This window comes from Pristiophorus japonicus, chromosome 2 (assembly GCF_044704955.1).
Source record: "Pristiophorus japonicus isolate sPriJap1 chromosome 2, sPriJap1.hap1, whole genome shotgun sequence".
Lineage (NCBI taxonomy): Eukaryota > Metazoa > Chordata > Chondrichthyes > Pristiophoridae > Pristiophorus > Pristiophorus japonicus.
The window spans coordinates 355,507,680-355,514,567 of NC_091978.1; the positions used below are offsets into that span (position 1 = coordinate 355,507,680).

Sequence of the window (6,888 nt, forward strand, 5' to 3'; positions counted from 1 at the left end):
GGGTTTCGGGTGGGATCGCAGACCAAACGCGCTCGCGGGCCTACATTTCAGGCCTGCCGGATTTTAACTCCCAGAGCCTCATCTACATCCAGCCGACCGCTACCTGGTGTAGAGGGCGGAAAGAGGCAGCTGGCCAGCGGGGAGCGGGGATGTTCATGTGGCCAGAGGCCCTCCGCCAGAGGAAGGCTCATCTGCAAGCCTTAACGAAGGGGGATTCGGGGGTGTCTCGTGGGAGGGCAGGGAATGATTCAGGGCTGGGGAGGTTACAGGTCTTCTTGTGGGGCTCGGTGGAGCGCTGCTGCATCTCCTGGCCCCAAAATGGATAATTTTGCACCTACCTTAGAGGGCCTCTTCTGTCTTCAGACAAGAGACAGAACTTCAACATCATTAAAAAAAAACAGATTATATGGTCAATATCACATTGCTGTTTGTGGGAGCTTGCTGTGCGCAAATTGCCTGCTGCGTTTCCTACATTACAATGGTACAACAAAAGTACTTCATTGACTGTAAAGGGCTCTGAGGTTCCGAAAGGCACTATATAAATGCATGTCTTTCTTCTTTAAGCCTGGTGAGAAAACCACGCCAGCTTCGCCACGCACTGCCATCTGCGGCCAACTGATGGAACGGGGCCCCAAATTGCTTTCGGTGGCCGCCTCATCCGCCTGCAGGTTAAAATCCAAAACGGTAGGAAAGGGTTGTGTATTGTATTTGCTTCATGGGTTCTTTGCTGAAGAATTCATAGCAATTGCTAACTGGTCTATTAACAAGGATTTAACAATCACACTACACATTACCAGTTCATCCACCAGGCTCACAAATGCATACCTCATCGTGGATGACCTAGACTCAACTGACTGGGGTTTTATTGAGTCTTGTGAACATCACGTGACTGGCTAAGCCACTCAGTGCAACAGCTCTACAACTATTTTGAGCATAACTTTAAATCAAGTGCCCCCTTTTGGAAAGGACACCAGAACCCGCAAATTTCCAAATAAAACTTCAAAGGAAACTTAGCTCAAATTAAAATTTGGTTGCTGGGGGTGATGATGCACTCCAGTCCCTCCAATGCCCACCTCTCGCAGAAGGCCACCGCGTGCTCCATCTCCTGGGACACACTGGCTCGAATGTACCCACGGAAGAGAGACAGACAGTTGGGCTGAGCGACCCCATCAACCACCCTCTGCCTGGACCGGTTAATGGCCACCGTGGCCAGGCGCAGGAGCAATCCTACTGACCTGCCCATTCCCCTCCACATAGAGTGCCCAAAGATTAGGAGCATGGGGCAACAGCTCTACAACTCTTTTGGTTAAAGCCTACTGCACCTGGTATTCCCAGGTGGTCTCCCATCCAAGTACTAACCAGGCCTGACTCTGCTTAGCTTCTGAGATCAGACAAGATTGGTCATTTTTAGATTCCTGTGAGCATACTCACAGATGCATCCATTACAGGTTGGGATTCGAGCGGGTCAGTAAAACGTTTGTTTTTTTACTGACTGTCCAACCAGTTTCTGCCGGGCAGGTAGGTTTTTAATCAAACCTCTGGGTAAATTAACATACAATGTGTATCAGAGTTACAGAGATTACAAAATAACTATCGATGAGGAAGGCCATTTGGGCCATTTGGCCCATTTGATTCATCCACCCAGAATGATCCTCATGCTGTCATCCCCGACCATTGTAGCGTCCAGTTATTTCTTAAATTATTCCAGGGTTTTTGCCTCTACTCCTTTTTCTGCACATCTGATCACTCTCTGATATCAGTTCTAAACTTCTCTTGTTTGAACCAGTGTCCTCTAGTTCTATTCCCGCGGTTCAATTTGAAAGCAATATTATCAGCAAGCCTCCTGGTTGGACCTTGGTCTGTGCTGAGCTGGAAGGCCTTAGCCAGGGTAACCGCAGAGGTACTACAATGGAGCTCAGCAGCTGGGTTGGGGAGGGAAATTGTCCAGCCGTGCTGTGCCATGACCTCCGGGTGGTTTCTCCCTGGTCAGGAAGGTATATGCTTGCATTTTTGGAAACAGGAGGTGGGTGGGGAGGGTTGACCCATCCACCTCCACGGAGGTGTGTGGGGGACCTGACCCATCCACCTCCATGGCACGAACCTGGTATTGCAGTACTTCCAGGAACGGTGCAGTGGCTCTAGGCCTTTTGGCTAAGAGCATTGGCGCAGAGTGATCCTTGGCATGTGCAAGGTGACCTCTGGCGTTTGTGATTTGACAAAGAATTGGAACGATTGGCTATGAATTAAAAAAAAAAAAAAAATGAGTTCAGGGCTTTTGGCTAAGATCAAGTGTAGTACCGTTTCTGACCAGCCACCATGACCTCCGGGTGGTTTCTCCCTGGTCAGGAAGGTATATGCTTGCATTTTTGGAAACAGGAGGTGGGTGGGGAGGGTTGACCCATCCACCTCCACGGAGGTGTGTGGGGGACCTGACCCATCCACCTCCATGGCACGAACCTGGTATTGCAGTACTTCCAGGAACGGTGCAGTGGCTCTAGGCCTTTTGGCTAAGAGCATTGGCGCAGAGTGATCCTTGGCGTGTGCAAGGTGACCTCTGGCGTTTGTGATTTGACAAAGAATTGGAACGATTGGCTACGAATTTCAAAAAAAAAAAAAAAAATGAGTTCAGGGCCTTTTGGCTTGACCCATCCACCTCCACGGAGGTATGTGGGGGACCTGACCCATCCACCTCCATGGCACGAACCTGGTATTGCAGTACTTCCAGGAACGGTGCAGTGGCTCTAGGCCTTTTGGCTAAGAGCATTGGCGCAGAGTGATCCTTGGCATGTGCAAGGTGACCTCTGGCGTTTGTGATTTGACAAAGAATTGGAACGATTGGCTATGAATTAAAAAAAAAAAAAAAATGAGTTCAGGGCTTTTGGCTAAGATCAAGTGTAGTACCGTTTCTGACCAGCCACCATGACCTCCGGGTGGTTTCTCCCTGGTCAGGAAGGTATATGCTTGCATTTTTGGAAACAGGAGGTGGGTGGGGAGGGTTGACCCATCCACCTCCACGGAGGTGTGTGGGGGACCTGACCCATCCACCTCCATGGCACGAACCTGGTATTGCAGTACTTCCAGGAACGGTGCAGTGGCTCTAGGCCTTTTGGCTAAGAGCATTGGCGCAGAGTGATCCTTGGCGTGTGCAAGGTGACCTCTGGCGTTTGTGATTTGACAAAGAATTGGAACGATTGGCTACGAATTTCAAAAAAAAAAAAAAAAAATGAGTTCAGGGCCTTTTGGCTTGACCCATCCACCTCCACGGAGGTATGTGGGGGACCTGACCCATCCACCTCCATGGCACGAACCTGGTATTGCAGTACTTCCAGGAACGGTGCAGTGGCTCTAGGCCTTTTGGCTAAGAGCATTGGCGCAGAGTGATCCTTGAATGGGCCCAAGGTGACCTCTGCCGTTTGTGATTTGACAAAGAATTGGAACGATTGGCTACGAATTTCAAAAAAAAAAAATGAGTTCAGGGCCCAGGAGAGGCGAGGGCCCAGGGGCAGCACGGGTCAGCCCATACTGCGATATGTGTGCGCTCTAGGTCCGTGCAACAGAGCAGGTCGCCAGTCGTCTTGGTTAATCCTTGTCTGGACCAAGACCTAGCTCTGTCAAGCCCGTGTGGTGGCTGGGGTGCAACGACCACCACACGTTAAAAAAATCCACGCACAGGCATCTTCCACCCTTCAACATGTAGTTTGGGACCTTGAATGTGAAGTCCTTCATTGAAACACCTGTGAACTCATCCCTTTTTGGTGTGGAAGCAAGTCATCCTCGATACGAGGGACTGTCCAAGAAGAAGAAGATCTTCTAGGAACCCTTGCTGGAAATTCCTTTGTAGGAATGTCAGGTGCGGTTATGCTCAACTCTGTTGCCTCACTTGGTTGAATAGGCCGTCACTTTTTATTGAAGATCACACGTCAATCTTGGCCACTGGGCCGAGGTACCAAAGGTTGGCTGGTTGAATCGTAAACAAACAAGGAATTAATCAGCATGGTAACCTACTGAATCTAGATGTGGTGACTTCAAATCCCACCATGGCACATTGTGAACATGACCTCACTAAATCTGGTCATTTATGAACTAGCACCCGGAGAAAAAATGACCATGCTAGATTAATGTAAGAACATGGAGCCCTATTTGACCCCTCGTGCCCGCTCCCCCATCCAATAAGATCATGGCTGATCTGATATAAAAGCAAAATACTGCAGATGCTGGAATCTGAAATACAAACAGAAACTGTTGGCAATCTCAGCGGGTCAGGCAGCATCTGTGGAGAGAAAGCAGAGTTCTGCCAAAGGGTCATCGACCCGAAGCATTAACTCTGCTTTTCTCCATTGATGCTGCCTGACCCGCTGAGATTTCCAGCAATTTTCTGTTTTTATTATGGCTGATGTGATATTGGCCTCAACTCCATTTCCCTGCCTGTTCCCCATAACCCTTGACTCCCCTGTAGTTCAAAAATCTGTCTATTTTTGCCTTGAATATATTCAATGACCCAGCCTCCATAGCTCTCTGGGGCAGAGAATTCCAAAGACTCACGACCTTCTGAGAGAAGAAATTCCTCCTCATTTCCGTCTTAAATGGGCGACCCCTTGTTCTGAAACGATGCCCTTAGTTCTAGATCCCCACGAGGGGAAACATCCTCTCTGCATCTACCCTGTCAAGTCCCTCAGAATCTTATATGTTTTAATAAGATCACCTCTCATTCTTCTAAAGTCCAATGAGTACAGGCCCAACCAGCTCAACCTTTCCTCAATTTGGTCCCCAAAAGGGAAGTACCAGCCCGACCTAATCTGGCCAACGTGGGCCTCAGTCCCATACCGTGTGGCTGCCTCCAAATGCCCTTGGGGCAACTAGGGATGAGCAATAAATTACAGGCTTGCAAATGTCGGCCACATCCCAAGAACAAATTAAAAAGAAAAACTTCAGGAGAGGATGAAAAAAAAAACCCTAAATCTTATCACTTTGTGAGCTGACAAACATTGAAGCTGCCTAGCCGAGTCTGGACAACCCCTGAAAATATATCCAATTCACAGAAGTAAATAGAGGGCCTCGGGCCTCCGAGGCCTGTGTTTCTACTTGGCTGGATTCTGAAGTGATTCTCTGTATACTAAACAAAACCGACCAGCTGTCGGTGAACACAGATGAGAATGAACCACGATGGGAAGCGAACTTCCGGTTTATTCACAACTCCAAGTAAGGTAGAGTTGGTCTTTAACCCTGTCAGGGTTTCAGGGTTCGGTTGCGTAAAATGATTTTTTTGGAAGAAACTAGCTTTGGTAATCCTTTTGTGATGTTTATTTTTACTTTGTAATACGAAGTATAAAATGCGCCCCATATTTTGCAACATGAAAAATTTGGGCAGATTTTAGAACAGCACAATGATTTTCCAGCACTCGGGGCAGATACACGCGCCGCAGGCACAAATACATAGACACACATAAACACACACACAGACACACGCAGACCACTAACACACACACACACATAAACACACACACACATAAACACACACAGTTAAACATACACACACACAAAAATCATCATCATAGGCAGTCCCTCGGAATCGAGGAAGACTTGCTCCCACTCTTAATATGAGTTCTTAGGTGGCTGAACAGTCCAATATGAGAACCACCGACTCTGTCACAGGTGGGGCAGATAGCCGTTGAGGGAAAGGGTGGGTGGGACTGGTTTGCCGCACGCTCTTTCCGCTGCCTGCGCTTGATTTCTGCATGCTCTCGGCGACGAGACTTGAGGAGCTCAGCGCCCTCCCGGGTGCTCTTCCTCCACTTAGGGCAGTCTTTGGCCAGGGACTCCCAGGTGTCAGTGAGGATGTTGCACTTTATCAGGGAGGCTTTGAGGGTGTCCTTGTAACGTTTCCGCTGTCTATCTTTGCAGGGAAGGAGTTCCGAGTAGAGCGCTTGCTTTCGGAGTCTCGTGTCTGGCATGCGAACGATGTGGCCTGCATAGCGGAGCTGATCAAGTGTGGTCAGTGCTTCAAGACTGGTGATGTTGGCCTGGTCGAGGTCGCTAACGTTGGTGCATCTGTCCTCCCAGGGGATTTGTAGGATCTTGCGGAGACATTGTTGGTGGTATTTTTCCAGTGACTTGAGGTGTCTGCTGTATATGGTCCATGTTTCTGAGCCATACAAGAGGGCAGGTATTATGGCAGCCCTATAGACCATGAGCTTGGTGACAGTTTTGAGGGCCTGGTCTTCAAATACTCTTTTCCTCAGGTGACCGAAAGCTGCACTGGCGCACTGGAGGTGGTGTTGGATCTCGTCGTCAATGCCTGCTCTTGTTGATAGGAGGCTCCCGAAATAACGTCGTCACCATCCTCCGCCTGCTCCACGACGACATGCAGGCCTTGCCAACGGATCCATCACAGACCCAATCCACATCCGGACCGGGGTCAAGCAGGGCTGCGTCATCGCCCCAACCCTCTTCTCAATCTTCCTCACTGCCATGCTCCATCTCACAATCGACAAGCTCCCCGCTGGAGTGGAACCAGTGGGGAACCTGTTCAACCTTCGCCGTCTCCAGGCCAGATCCAAGACCACCCCAAACCTGTCGTCGAGCTACAGTACGCGGACGGCGCCTGTGTCTGCACACATACAGAGGCTGAACTCCAGGACATAGTCGACGTATTTACTGAGGCATACGAAAGCATGGGCCTTATGCTGAACATCAGTAAAACAAAGGTCCTCCACCAGCCTGTCCTCGCCGCACAGCACTGTCCCCCAGCCATGAAGATCCACAGCGCGGCCCTGGACAATGTGGACACAATCTTACACACATTAACACACACATACATGCACACACACACACACACACACACACACACAAACATACACACAAACATACACACACACACACACACACAAA

General features: G+C 49.3%; 2 pseudogenes; both read left to right on the top strand.

The window, feature by feature from the left end:
• The first annotated feature begins 2,260 nt into the window (after window positions 1-2,260).
• LOC139251729 (U2 spliceosomal RNA) lies at window positions 2,261-2,494 on the top strand (annotated as a pseudogene).
• A 369-nt stretch (window positions 2,495-2,863) lies between these two features.
• LOC139251736 (U2 spliceosomal RNA) lies at window positions 2,864-3,097 on the top strand (annotated as a pseudogene).
• The last annotated feature ends 3,791 nt before the right edge of the window (window positions 3,098-6,888 follow it).